The sequence below is a fragment of the Acomys russatus genome, unplaced genomic scaffold (assembly GCF_903995435.1).
Source record: "Acomys russatus unplaced genomic scaffold, mAcoRus1.1, whole genome shotgun sequence".
Classification (NCBI taxonomy): domain Eukaryota; kingdom Metazoa; phylum Chordata; class Mammalia; order Rodentia; family Muridae; genus Acomys; species Acomys russatus.
The window spans coordinates 37,901-53,595 of record NW_026131619.1 but is presented as its reverse complement, the minus strand read 5'-3'; the positions used below and the strand labels follow the sequence as shown (position 1 = coordinate 53,595).

Genomic DNA, 15,695 nt, shown 5'->3' with positions numbered 1-15,695 from the left:
CTAGAAAGAAAATCTAGTATCCCTATTTACAAATGACAATTTTTTGTTTGTTTTTTGAGACAGGGTTTCTCTGTGCAGCCTTTGTTGTCCTGGACTCGCTTTGTAGACCAGGCTGGCCTTGAACTCATAGTGATCCACCTGCCTCTGCCTTCTGTAGATGACAGATCCTGTAGAATCTACCAGGAAAATCTCAGAGGCAATAAAAAAAAACTCTCTTTAGCAAAATGACAGGTGACCAAAGTCAATAGCTCTGGCTGTTCCTCCATTGGATTTCCAGCACCCACAGGGAGGCTTAAAAGTATCAATAACCCCAATCTCAAGGGTTTGGAAACCTTCTTCTGGGCTTTGTAAGATGTTATGCACGTGGTAAAAAGACACACATACAGGGAAGACACCCATACATGTAAAATAAAAAAAAAGAGGTTATACAAATGAAACAGAGAGTTCTCTGAAGAACAAGTACAAATGGCTAAGAAAACTTTTAAAGTGCTCATAATCATTAGCCATCAGGGAAATACAAATTAAAACTACTTTGAGATTTCATCTTACTCCAGTTAGAATTGCTGAGATTTAAGATAATAAAAGACAACAAATGTTGCTGAAAATGTATGAAATGGTGAACCCTTATGTACTATTGGTGGAACTGCAAATTGGCACAGCTACTATGAAAATCAGAAAACTAGAGATATACCCAATGTATGACCGAATTATATCACTTCTGTGCATATACCCAAAGGATACTCTTTGCTACTACAGAAAAGTATGATCATCCCTGTTGGTAGCTGCTCTAGTCACAATAGCTAGGGCATGGAAACAACCTAAGATGCCCATCAACTGATAAATAGATACTGAAAATACACACGTAGTAGAGTTTTATTTGGCTGTCAGAATGAATTATCAATTTACAGGTAAATGAATGGAGCTGGTTAAGAATTCTGTACAATTCCCTGAACTGTTTACTAGAGCTTCTAAACACGGTCCATGCTGCTTGCGCCATCTTGGAGTCAATGATTGACAGAGTTTTCTTAACAGGATCTCTTTTCAAAATATTGATCATCAGGATTTCTAGAACTTCTTAAAGAATATGTGATGAAGAAATCTCTGGTCATTCAGGAAATCTAACACAACCACCAAAATATGCTTGCCTTCTCTGACCACCCAGGTTCTGCTACTTGAGCAGACAGAATGGTCTCTGAAAAATATTAACTCCATTGATTCTGGTTTTTTTTGTTTTGTTTTTTTTTTGGAGACAGGGGTTCTCTGTATATCCATGGCTGTCCTGTACTCACTTTGTAGGCTGGCCTTGAACTCACAGAAAGCCACCTGCCTCTGCCTCCCAAATGCTAGAATTACAGGCATGCATCTTGTTTATATCTTTTTAAACATGGTTTCTCTATTTGCAAAATGAGTTATGATAGATTATCGTGCATGTCTCTGTTATTCCTCTAAGTTTACTTTCAGGAATCTACATCTTAGGGGGCAGTTTTTCTGTACACTTGTAATTTAACTGTTATTTCATTGAATATTGTCTTCACTGTCTCTTACCTCCTTCTGAGACCCTGCTGATATGAGTGTTAGTTCTTTCCTTTTATCCTAGCAATTGTCTTTTTGGTTCATCTTCTCTCTGTCTACTTTGAGTAAATGGTATTCATCTGTCTTCACATTTCCTGTTTGTTTTTTTTTTTATAATCTTCACTTTTTATAAGCACAGTTAGCAAGTTTTTCTTTAAAAGTTCAGTTTTATACTTTCTACTATTAATAACAATGATTTTGTTGTTTTAAAAACATATTTCACATATTTCATTGTGTCTTTATGTATGTGTGTGTATGCATGTCATGGCACATGTATGGAGATCAGAGGACAACTATTGGTAATCTGTTCTTTCTTTCCACCATTGTGACCTAGGGATAGACTGCAGGTCTTCTGGTTTGGTGGCAAGTCTTTAACTGCCGAGTTTTCCACCTGGGATTAGCTGAAATTAAGAAAAAGGAAGGAATAAAATGGAGTACCAGTTAGTCTGTCTTCTAACACACCCTGCATCCTTGACAGCAGATGGATATAGTACTGTACTTCATTTCACCTAAAATATCTCTAGATCAAGAATGTGAAGTTGGATGGACAGGGAGCTAGGGGACAATCTGAGAGGAACTAGGGAAGGGGAAAGAATATGATCAAACTTCCTCAGGGTGGGGAGGCCCTGCCAGGCCACAGAGGAAGAGGATACAGGCAGTCCAGATGAGACTTAATAGGCTGAGGTCAGCTGTTAGGGGGTGAGGGCTCCCCCTTTCTGTGGATAGGGGAGGGAGGAATGGGGTATGAGGCAGGGAAGGTGGGGCCAGAAGGCAATGAAGGAGGAAGGCTACAGCCAGGATGTAAATTAAACAAATTAAAAAAAAAAAAAAAAGAATATGATCCAAATATACCGCATAATTTTTAATAAATTGAAAAAAATCCTCTTAACATTTTTGAATATTCTAAGGAAGAAAACCATGTTAAGACACAAGCAACAAGAATATGTGTTGGGATTCAGACCTGGGACAAGTGGCTGAGGTGCCTATTTAACCAAACAGGCCTGGCCTCCAGGTTCTCCCGGTGTCCCTCAGTGCCCACATGAATTTCCCATGCCAGGGGCAGGGCTTCCATCCTATCAGAGGCTCTTCACTATATAACACAGACATTTTGTTTCATTTCTCTCCTCTCTCTCTCTGTCTCTCTGTCTCTCCTCTCTTTGTTTTTGTCTCTCTCTGTCTCTGTCTCTCTCTGCCTGTCTCTCTGTCTCTGTCTCTGTCTCTGTCTCTCTCTCTCCCCGCCTCTCTCTATGCATTTTCTCTCTCTGACACCCCTTCCCATATTTCTGTCTTTTTCTGCATGGCAACTTCACTGACACCCTTCTGTGAGGTTGGTGAGCCCGCCCAAGAGCTGCCCCCAATAAGCCTGCCTTTATACTTTAATTTGGTTTGAATTGGCTCCTTTCATCTACAGGGATAACCTGTCATCTGGTGCCATGACTCAGAGAAGTTGAGTCTCCAGCCACATGGCACTGCTCCTTTCCTCCTATTTTTCTCTCCAATTGACACAATTGATTTTGGACTCAGTGAGTTTACTCCCTTCAGCCTTGAAGCATCAGTTGCTTCTTTCAGGCCTCAAGACAGCCATCCACCCTATCTCCTGCCTAGATGGCTGTCCAGGACAAGCCCCTCTGGTCTTTGTTCCTGGGGAGCCTTAGGATTCAGAGATGTCTGTCTCTGGGTACCCCCTCCTTGACTGTAGGACTCCCAGGCTTATGGGTAGGATGCTGCCTACTGAGTCTTCTGGGTTACTGGCAAAGGCTGGGAAAACAGCCATTACAGGGTATAAATCTCAATTGCCAGACACTACTGGGTGCCTTCTGTGAAATTTATTCAAATTGGGTTTGTCTCAGACCTGCCAAGGACAACTTTAATCTGAAGTTTTGAGCACAGGTTTTTCGGGGAAGCATGCTCTTTCACCTCCTTCCCCACTTTGCCACAAAAACATCTGCTCTCACCTCAATGTCTGCTCAAACCAAACTGCTTATCTGACCCTTCTAAGATTTTTATGGGTCATTTGTCTGTGAATTTAATTACAAATTGTAGAGTCTAATTCTTTAGCCAGTTCTGTCTTCTACATGGCTCTGGCTCTACAGCCTGCCCATGTGCACCACAGGCCCCACCTCCTCCTAGCTACCTGCAGCTAGCCTGCACTAACCAAAGCACACACTCTCTGTTCCTTCATGGACTCATGTTTTATTACAAATTAATACACCTGATTTTCAAATTCTCAGTGCCATGAACAAATGATTCCTAAATATCTTATCTAAACTTGCTCTACTCTACATTTAAAGTTCTACTTACCAACTCTTAATCTTTTATCTCTGACTTCCTTGTACTCTGCTTTCTTCCCCCCCTCTCTCTCTATATATATTAGCTTAAAATTCATAATGGGGTTACTAATTAAAAGTCTCTGCTTAGGTAATCTGTTCTGGGATATAAACAACATGTGGATGGTAGCCATCTTGATTTTGGGATAAGGAAGGTGGAGTCATGGTTTCACTGCCGTCTTGAAGGATAGGCACATGGCTGGCAGCCACCTTCGTTATGGGAAAATCATAGCTTTACTACCATCTTAAGTAAGGGCTAGCAGCACCTTCTCAGCTAAGGAAGCTGGTAGTGACTCCCACTACAAAATGGCTGTACTCACAAAAATCAGATTCAATATCAACAAGGTCATTCTTCCTTAAAATTACAGCTGGAGAAAATGAAAAAAGTTTTGTCTATTTCAAATGTATGAATGTAAGTGCCCACTGCATGCTTCTTTGTTTTATTTCATTTCATTTTATTTTTTGCATGTATCTTTCTGACTGGTCTTGTGAGAAAAATATTGCTTCTTTCTCCTGCCACCACCTGTCTAGGCTCAGAATTTACCTTTAGGCTTCCTGGCCACTGGTTTTATTTAATAAGTTATCAAAACTGCATCTCCACGTGTTCGTGCTAAAAACTAAAAATAAATAAGGAATATTTGACAATCAAGATCTATAAACTCCTAAGGTCTAATAAGGTTCACATTAATGTTTATCAACTTCTCTTTCTTTTAAGCTTGAGGTGTCTGGACAAACTAAGCCATTCAGAAAACTACAATACCTTATAATGGTAAAATAAAGTTGCCAGTCTCTAAGGACTGTATCTATGATTATAAGTTTTATTTTGATACTAAAAGCACTTCAATTCTAAATTGTGACTTTTAAGGCTTAAACCTAACAGGAACAAGCCTGCTCCTATATATATTTTCAAGGTTAGGCCAAGACCTGATAACTAGAAAACAAGAAAAGTTTGTCTGTTCAAATACACTTTAGAGAGGTATATGGTCCTCAGGTACTTCAGAGATCTGCTGAGTATGGCATTGAAATGTTTAATGAAAAAAGTTTCCTATGACAGAAACCCCAGCTACTAGCAGTGACCCCAAAATCTTCAAAGAACAGAGATCAGAGAATGACAATGAATCCCACGTATTGTGATAATGCTGGCCTCTGGGCAAGACTTCTCCAATGCCTCAACCACTGCCAGGACCCTGCCCAAACTGTGGACAAACAGGGTACCAGAGATGCCTCACACTGCTTAAGACAAAGTAAAGTCGCTCTCCTAAGCACCTTCTCCATAGAAGGCCTCTCAGATTTGCCAGGACTAACAGCTGAAGACTGATGCTGCCCTGGGACCTATGCCTCCAACGAAACCATCAACACCTCAGGAGTCTAGTGCTGTGTGACCATCTGGGTAATAGGTAAGTCTCTGCCATTTTAAATGATACATAGGACATTTGGATTACAACTCCTGCTAGAACTTATCCTTCTCAGGTCTCTAATCATTTTGAAGCCCAGACTAATAAAGGAGGTAACTTTTTACTACTTCCTTGATCTAAAGGAACTCACTTTACAGTGACTGTTCCCAATAATCAACCACCTCATGTCTCATGGTGAATAACTGAATAGGAAAAATGTAAAGCTTATGTAAGGTCTGAGGATGTGAAAACCTAAGTTATGAGGATCTAAAAAAGTGTTTGAGATTCAAAGAAGGTGTTTTAAGGTTGGTAAATGCAAGGTATAGAGGTTGGAGGACATAAAAGAAAGTGGTTTAAGGTATTTAAGAGGAATAAAATGTTCTTCAGATCCCTTTCCCTCACTATGCTACTATTGTAACAAGACTTCAAACTTTAGAGTCTTTACTTTAATCAAAGAAGTTCTGATAAATTATTAGTCTAACTCTGATAAAACTTTCCACTTGTAGGTCCACTATAATAGTCACAAGCTAAAGATTTTAAATTGATTCTCAAGCTTCTTACTATGACACAAAGGTGTGAGTCTACTGCTCTATCTACAACCTACCTAAAATTTATACCCTTGTAAACCTAAAAATATTCCCATAAGCTTCAGGGAGTCCACTGGAATCCACCTCTCATAGGTCAAAGAGACTGCAGATAAGTAGTGTCAATTAAGAGCCTAATTCTTTCCCTACCTGCCTATTCCTGAGGGTGAAATCCATGCCCCTTTCCCTGGTCCTGGGAGCTCCCAAGGAACAAGACCACGGGCCTAAATGTTTTAAGTATACACCTAGAAAAAATTTCCCCAAACTCCTTAACTTTCTCTCCCTTTCTCCCTTTCTCCTTCCCTCCCTCCTTCCCTCTCTCTCCCCACTCCCCCACTCTCCCTTATTCACACTCCTCCCACACACACAAGAAAAAAGTAGAAATAAATCAGTGAAGTCATTGTCCAACTTCTGAATAAAAGTAAAAGTATAGTAATCTATAAGAGATTCCAGTTGACCTTAATATCTTTTGATAAGTCAAAGTGCTGCCAGTAAAAGAAGACACTTGAGGGGAGAGATTTAATCAAAATATATCATACCCTTATAAGAAGTTCTGAACCAATACATGAAAATATGTTCTAATGAAAATTCAGTCTTCTCTAAGAGAAATTGAACAGATAAGGGAGTGCTTATTCATACAGGCTAGATTTTGTTTGTTTTGTCTGGGATTCACCTACCTACTGAGTCTTAAATATGATAAAATAACCTTTTTTCTTTTTTCCTTTTCTTTTTTTTTTTTTGAAATACTTTCAGACTACCATCCAAATAGTAGCAAATGGATAAGGGAAAGACAAACCAGAATGATCCACCATGTAGGGGGTGGCTTGGGGAAGTGTTTTGCGAAGCAAACTTTCTGCCACATCTTCTACTATAATTAGAATCGACTATATGAAAGAAAGAGGGTATGGGAAAAGATCTGTTGGAAAGGCTCACAAAACCCTCCAATCTCCAGACAGCCTCTGTTCCTTTACAACCACCTTGCCTCTCCTGCCCAGCCCCCCCCCCCCCCCCCCACCCCCAGTACCAAGGTGGTACTTTCTGATTTCTCAGGTACATCCTGGTTTCTCTAGGAAGCCGCCCCTTAACCCCTCCATCCAGAGGGGTCAGCAGCACTGTTTTGTGAAGTCAGACAGGCTCATAGTGGTTGGCAGGCCTGTGCTGACCAATCAGGGTTGAAGGGTGTGGCCCTACATTGTTCTGGGGGCTAGATCAGTTTGGTGCTCAGAGTTCTTGCTCAGACCTCTGGTAGGCTTCATTATGGAGGTGAGGGAGGAGCCAATGCAGCCTAGTGTAGACTTAGATCCATCAACATCAGAGGATCAGCAAGCAAGTGAGGGGTCTTCCAGTCAAGCCAGTCCCTGTGAAAGTGACAAGGCCACAGGTCAGCCACGTTCAAGAAAGGTAAGAGGACTACAGCTAAGTACTTTCTCTTCTTCCTTGAGCAATTTCTGTTTCCCTGGGACTCTTGACTTTTCCTGGCCTGGTATGAATCCCCTCCTCAACCCACATCTTTTCCTTATAACCTCCCCTTCAAATGCTAATCCTCTTTCATACCAGTGAATCTCTGCCCTCACTGCTGTGCTTGTAGGTGCAAAAGACTCTCAAGAAGCGGAGACGATCCCAGCGGAGGAGCAGAAGGTCAGGCAGAAAGGCCACAAGGAAGACACTGAAGACCTTTGTGCGAGATGAGGGGCTGCCTTCGCTTGAGTACTGCGGTCTGCTCGTTCTGGAGATGGGTAATGATGATCCTGATGAAGAAGAGGAAATCTTAATGAGCACCCGGGCAACTGCCAGTGACTGTGGTCTGCTCATTCTGGAGACGGGTAATGGTGATCCTGATGAAGAAGAGGAGATCTTAGTGAGCACCAGGGTAACTGTCAGTGACCCGGGCAGCTCAGAGACTCCGCATATTCAAGACCAATGATTCCTCAGAGGTCTTGCTGCTGACTTAAGCCAGTCATGGACATTGACGGTTATTTACCACAGACCCCTCCTGTGGTATAGACAATAAAAGTAACCATGTGAAAGTTGTGCTTCCCTGTGGATCTGTGGTGTGCTTTTGGGAGGTAGGGTGGCTAGATGGTAAGAGAAGGGAACATTCGGTTCTCCAGGCTTGGGAGCCTGACAATAGGTCTGACAATAGCCTGACAATAGGGCTGATGCTGAAGGATCTGCACTGTTGGCGCCAACTCTGAAGATGGACTTGTTCCTCATGCTTTATTTTATGGGCTAGGCTATGAGGGTAGAAAGGGTTGGTAGTTCTATGGGTATTTGCCACGGGATGGGGGAATGGTTTCAGGGTGTGGGTAAGAGAACCTACATGTTGTGCAGTGGGCAGACTGAAGTACCCGGCCCAGCATTGGACATACTGGGCCCCTACCTTCTCCCAGTGTTTGTTGTATCCCGCTTTGTGACATAATCCACTTAAAGGCCTCAGGAGTGCCCAAGATATTAGTCTATTAAAAGATGCCAGTACCACTCCAGGGACAGCATTGGTGATTTGAACTCACAACCATAACACTGTTTACTCCAGTTCAGTAAAATAGTTGAAGTGGAACATGATCTGGAGGAGATGGTCTGCCTCTAGTCCTGGCCACAAGCAGTGAGCATTGTCTGTAGGGGGGTTTAGAAGAATATATCTTCCCTCCCTAATTATCATAAATTCATTTTACATTTTCCAGAATGTTTCTACCCTCCTTGAAGGCAATATAATTCTGAAATAGGTTTGTTGCCAACCTGTGGTCTATCACAAGCATTCCAGTGCCTAAATATGAGTTTCTAAATTGCCAAAGATACTAACAATCTGTAGAGGAATTTGAATTCAGAACTTGGCTTCTCTGGCAAGAGATGACATCTAAAGACCTTCTAGGTCTGTATGATCCATCTGGAATACAAGCAGGCCTTTAATCCAGGAGACAGAAGCAAGCAGAGCTGAGTTCAATCCAGCCTGTTGTAGAGCAAATTTTAGGCAAAGAAAAGCTTCGGTTCAGCTTAGGACCATGTGATGGTAATCTCAAACCAAGAAAGTAAAGTTAGTTTGTAGGAGGAAGCACCTATGTTTGAAAGTGATATCTAACTGGGTGGCAGAATAAAGAAAGTGATGAAACAGAGAAGATTAGACAGAATAGGATACACTCAACTCTCAGGAGAAGAGAGAGGAAAGGAAAGCTACTTAATGGGAAATGCAGAGAGAGAGAGGAGGCAGTTTGAGCAGGACAATAATAGAGAGACAGGTTGCAGAGAGATAACTCAGCTGAAGCCTGAATGAGCCATAGGATAAGAAGGAGCCAGAAGGTTAGGGCACATTTCTGGAGTTAGTTTGAGGCCAAGCAGAGCAATTCTGGGTCCCAGTAAGAAGCCAGATTAAATCAGATGGGAGAGGAGTTAGAGCCAGAACAGCTGGGTTGAACCAGGCAGCCCAGGGGTCAGAAAGAAGAAACAATGAGTTCATTAAGCAGTAATTCTCAGAGCCTGAAACATTGTAGGCCTAGGTTAGACTGTATGGATGCAAGCAGTTTCCAGGACTAGGCCTAGGTAAGGAGACAGAAGCAGTAAGCCTCCCAGACAATAAGTGAACCAGGTTAATAGAAGTTCCATTTAAAACAATGAGTACAAAAAAAAAAAAAAAAAAAGAAAGAAAGAAAGAAAGAAAGAAAGAAAAGAAAAATCGAGGGATTCCAAGATGGCAGCAACAAAGACACATGGTGTCCAATCTGCAGGGAGGAGACTGCAGATGCTACCTGGAGCCATGGATCACAGGAGCTGGGGATCATTAGATGAGAGAGATCCGTACAGTGAGAACCGTGGGTAGGTCTGACCACCGGCCATCCAGCCACCCATGGGGCACTGCAGCCCAGTCCCCAGAACCTGGATAGGACCCTGCCTACGAGCTGCCAGCTGTGGCCTTGTTCTGCAGCATGAACTTGGTATATGGGACTGAACTCCTGGAAGTGAAGCAACATAGCTCCTGGCCTAGGGTAATCTCAGGGAAACGGGTGGACCTGTCCTCAGAACCCCCTGCCCACACCTCGCCAGTCCACAGACAGCCCAGATGCCACATGGGGCCCAGACAGCTGTGGACACATTGTCCAGCCACAGCGGCACTGTCTGAGCGGGGCCAGGCAGGAGCCTAACTGCCAGCCACAGAGGACTGTCCTGGCACAATTGGTCACAACAGACCAAAAAGAAGAATAAAGGGAACGAGAGAGCTTAGAGAAGAAACCAAGCAACACAGAGGCGAGCTTCTCTAACAAAATCCAAGAGATGGAGGAACAAATCTTGGGACTAGAAGATACTATTGTAGATCTTGAAACAACCATGAAAGAAAAGGCTACCTCTGAAAACTTCCTAACATAAAACATCCAAGAAATCAAGGACACCATGAAAAGACAAAACCTAAGGATATAGGCTTTGAGGAAAGAGATGCCCAACTCCAAGGCCCAGAAAATATTTTCAATAAAATCATAGAAGAAAATTTCCCCAAATAAAGAAGGAGATGTTTATAAACATACAAGGGGCCAGCAGAACCCCAAATAGCATAGACAAGAAAAGAAAAACTTGCCACCACTTAATAATCAAAACACAAAATATACAGAACAAAGAAAAATTATTAAAAGTGGCAAGGGAAAAGGGCCAAGTAACATATAATGGCAGACATTTTCTCTTATGCAGTGATTCATGCTTAGGAAATTATTGGATGGAAGTGCTTATCTATGATCATGATGACAACATTCATCTGTAACAGTGATGACATTTCCGTGGAGACCAGCAGAATCTGATGTGTAGAGCATGGTCATGTCTACCAGAATAGGTTTTGTTCCCAGCTGGAGAGAAGCTCTGCTTTCCTGGTGGTGGCAGCTTCCATAATGAGTGTGCTTTCTCAGCTGATTCCAAGGGTGAAGAAATCCTGCATTCAGAGAAAAGAAGGGAGAACTTGGAGGAGTCATCCCTAGTTACTGAGCAGAGGGAGCATTGTAGTTGTCATAGGAACGCGGGGTCCTTATGCAGACTGTTTTCAAGGGCGACCCATGAGAGGCAGTGAAGGGGGCATTCCTGGTGTTTGCACTGACAAGACATCATAGAGTCCATCTTACCTTAGGCTCTCTCAGTTGCAGTTTTCATTATAGCCACCAGGTGGCAGCTAAACTGTATTCTTACATAAGTTCCAAGTTAAAGGGCTGATTGATGTTTTTACCTAGAAGCAAATAAAGCCAGTTTAATTCTTTGTTTAGAAGCTTCACGGGCCTTCTTAAGCACTTCCATTTAAATATTACCACAGATCTACTGCTCAACAACTCACTTTATCCTCCCTAGTATAAAGAGAGCAGTGCAAACACAAGGGAATACTATTCCGCTATCACAAACAAGGAAACCATGAAATTTGCAGGCAAATGGAAGGAGCTAGAAAAGATTATCATGGTGAGTTAACCCAGACCAGGAAAGACACACATGGTATGTACTCACTCATAAGCGTATATTAGCCTAACATAGATGTCCTCTGAGGAGATGCACCTAACTGTGTATCAGGAAAGATGCTGGGACTCAAAGGCACACTCTGAGCTGTGTGCTGAGAGTGCTATGGAAGAGCGGAGAAGGACCCAAAGGGTTCAGGACCCCACAAGGAGACCATCTATGCTGTGGATCTGGTTCCAAGAGGGCATACACAATCTGAATAGGAGTGTCCCTCTTAGAAGACATTTATATGAGACATTTACAGGGTACCCACTGCAGCATGACAGGGATCCTGGGGGAGGGATCAGGGCCATGTGGCAGAGTGAGCACCACAGAAGAATGCATATTAAAATGTCGCTCAGATCTCAAGGACACTTAGTATCCCATAATTGTAATCCTATCACCAGGGAGCTGAGGCAGAGTGATCATTTAGAGTTTTATGCCAGGCTAGAAAAGCTCAAATCAAACAAACAAACAACAAAAGACAAAGGAGGAGGAGGTGGTGGTAGAGGGAGGGAATGAGGGAGAGAGACAGAGGCAGATACAGACAGACAGAGATCCTACCAATAGCATATTTAAATAACCATCTGAGGCACAGTGCATTTATTGACCACTGTTTGGGCTTTACCATTTAATGTCATCCCCCACCCCCTAATTCTGTGGGTGAGCATTTATTTATTTATTTATTTATTTATTTATTTATTTATTTATTGGCGAGCATTTTCATCCTATTTCACTTTTGGAAAAGCCGGGATCAGAGAGTGCACATTATATATTCTGTCATATCTTCCACCAGCTTCCTCCGTGGAGAACACTCTGGACAAGGGCTCCTCCAGTGCACCTTGGTCCAGAAAGGCATGCCCTGAGGAGGCTGAAAGGTACCAAGTCTCTCTCTTCTGAGGACACACTGGACACAAATCCCGAAGTGGGTGTGAACCTATTTGGGTGTGGGGTCCCCGAGTCTGACCTCCCACTCCCAGGGAGACTCAAGTGCTCACCTTCAGGAACCCTTAAATAAGCTCCTCTCAGTGCAAATACCAGGAATGCACCCTTTTCAATGCATAGCCAGGGTCTCCAATGAAAACAGTTTCTATAATGACCCCAGGTTCCTATGACAACCAAGCACAAGGCTCCCACTGCTTAGTAACTAGGATTGGCTCCTCCCAGCTCCCTTCTTTCCTCTGAAAGCACAATTCTTTCACAGTTGTTATCACCCTAGAAAGCATAGGCATTAGGGAAACTGGCATAAGCACTAAAGCAGAACTTCACTGAAGCTGTGAACAAAACATATTCTGAGGGATCCGGCCAAGCTTTGCTCACCTGACTGTGGCTGTCTCCATGAAAATGTCGTCATGGTAACAGATGAACACTTTCATCGAGTAATTCCCTATTCGTGAAGAACAGCATAAGAGAACGTTATAGCATGGGCCTCCTTTGTGTAGAATCAGAGTCTGCAAAGGCAAACATAAATGTTAAAAAAAAAATAGGTTGGAGATGCCGGGGATCGAACCCGGGACCTCATACATGCAAAGCAAGCGCTCTACCACTGAACTACATCCCCACCACTAAGAGGCTGCCTGATATAAGCTTATATGAAGGTTCACAGACTGAAGCAGCATTCACAGGGATTGCAAGCTCTGCAGCAGGTCCCTCCTCTATAATTTATGCCTTCCAGATTAGTGCTTTATGTCATTTTTATGGTATTTATTGTAAGAGAATAGAATCAATTTTCAATAAAAGGGACTTTCCTATTTGTATCCCTTTTATTTCTTTCTCTTGTCTTCCTGCTTTAGCTAGGACTTCAAGTAGTATATTGAATAAGAGTAGTGTAAGTGGACACCCTTGTCTTATATCTTATCTTAGTGGGAACATTTTGAGGTTTTTATCTACTTAACATGATGGTTGCTGTAGTAGTTAGGGTTTCTACCATGATCAAAAACAAGCCAGGGAGAAAGGGGTTTATTTTAGCTTATCGTTTGGCATCACAGCCCATCACTGAGGGAAGTGGGTGCAGAAACTCAAACAAGACAGGAACCTGCAGGTGGGAGCTGATGTAGAGGCCATGGAGAGGTGCTGCTGACACAATTTGCTAATCACACACTAATACAAATAAGTATAAGCTGCTAACAGACTATTTACAGGTTCTCATATATGCATGAAAAATGAAATACTCAATTCAAATGGTAAATTCGACAGAGGGTGGGAATGCAATGGGAAAAGATATTATTTTCAAATCTTCATTTTATAGGAATGAGGGAGATAGCTTAGTGATTAATAGTTCTTGCTGTATAAGCATGGGAACCTGACTATGAATCCCTAGCAACCACATAAAAATATCATGCATGGATGCACATGCCAATCATCCCATTATGGGGCATGTGCAACACGTGAATCCTTGGAGCTGAAGAGACAAGCTTTGGGGTCAGCATTTAGACCTTGCCATACAGGAATAATGCAGAGGACGGTGATAACTAATGTCCTTCGTTTGCCTCCACACACTGACATGTGTTACCTCCGTACACCTGGGTTATGCATGAACCACATATGCACTATACACTTCCCTACCCAAATTTCCATTTTACAGCAAGAACTCTTCTAAATTGTTACGGGTTTGAGATACTATAATTAAGACATGACTGGTATCGATTGATATAGTGTGGCTGCTCTGGTAAGTAAGCTTGGAGTGGGGCCTGGAGGCTGGTACTGCATAGGCTTTGGGAAAACCAAACCATTTGGTTTCAACATGTCATCACAAAAAAATAAAAACAAGACCTGGAGAAATCCACATTAATGGTTTAGAGTCAATTGAACACACACACACACACACACACACACACACACACACACACACACACACACACACACACACATGAGATAGAGGTAGAGTCAGTAAGCCCCTGCTGACTAATTTTATGTCATTTTGTAAGAGCAAACCTCAATTGAGAGGATGCCCCACCTGATTGGCATTAAGTAGTAACTGATGTAGATTACTGAGAGCAGTGCCATCTCTGGGGTGTGGTCCTGAGTACTAGAAGAAAGCAGGTTGAGCAAGCCATGGGGAGCAAGCCAGTAAGCAGCACTCCTCCGTGGCTTCTGCTTCAGTTCCTGCCTGGAGGTTCTTGCCCTGTTTGAGTTCTTGCCCTGACTTCTCTCTATGGTGGACTGTTACCTGGACACTAAGAGGAAATAAACTGGTTCCCCTTCAACTTGTTCTGGGTTGTGGTATTTTATCACAGTTGCCAATCTCCCAGTCGCACAGATTTCCTGGCCCCACAAAAGTGACAAAAACTCTAAGACAAACACATTTTAAAAATGACTGACCCTTCTTAAGAATTACCCATAGCCAATATTTTTATTGCGTATTGACTATTACAACAAAGACTGCAGCTAGCAGACCATAATGAACCACTTTATATAATGAGGAAATCTAGAATTATTTACTTTGAACTTGCTTATATTTTAAAAACTAATATACAGCACATGAAGTCATTTGGGTGACAGCTGTTTCCCAACACACAAACAACTTTATACACATCTAGACAGGCCCTCCAGGCAAGCACTGAACTACTGCTCCTCCACATGTTGGGAAAACGCCTTTTGGTTCTCCCAGACCATGAGGCCAAAGTGCTTCTTCTGTGCAGCTGTTAGCAGACCACACCCACTTCCTGGTCCTGCTTCCTGGGTCCTGATGATGTTTGTGCTTTTGCCTCACTCCTTTGGGGCACAGCTGTGGGCTAGAAAACTGTTTTGCTGCACGACAGCCTTGACCCATGATGACCCATTTTACCTCTTGTTTTTTCCCAAGTGGAAGAGCAAAGGAAATTCTTCCATTTGCCTGTAATGCCTTTGTAAATCTAAAAATGTCTACATGTGAGGCTCTGATTCTTTCTTGACATAGTCTACCTCCACACTCTTTTGCAGACATCCATTTCCACAGAATTCTCAGTCTTCCTTCCTTGGAGACACAGATCCTGGTCTTTGGTCAATTGTGAAAACATCAGCCAAGTATGACAGTAAAGCAAGAGCTGCTTGTAGAAGAGAGGTTTAAAATGACTGTGGTTAGTTTAACAATGATAATTTTCTAAAGTAAAATTAGAGTGGCATCTGTAATCAAAATAGTGCAGCTATGAGATTTGCTGTTTTTTATGACAACATATGTAACAAAGTCAGCCTCTAAAGTTTTAGAATAAACACGTATATTGTAAATTTTATGCCTTCATTTATAACAAGGAATGTTACTCTGGTTCACAAAACCCGATAATCTAATACTTCTAAAGATAGCATCTTGAGATATAATACAAAACTACTCCCCAGGATATAATGCATCATCAGTGTATAAATAATATATACTAAAATAACATTAAATG

General features: G+C 42.3%; 1 non-coding gene across 1 annotated transcript; it reads right to left on the bottom strand.

Moving 5' to 3' along the window:
- Positions 1-12,817: 12,817 nt before the first annotated feature.
- On the bottom strand, positions 12,818-12,889 carry Trnaa-ugc (transfer RNA alanine (anticodon UGC)). The gene has a single exon. It is a non-coding gene; the product is annotated as a tRNA-Ala (tRNA).
- Positions 12,890-15,695: the final 2,806 nt, after the last annotated feature.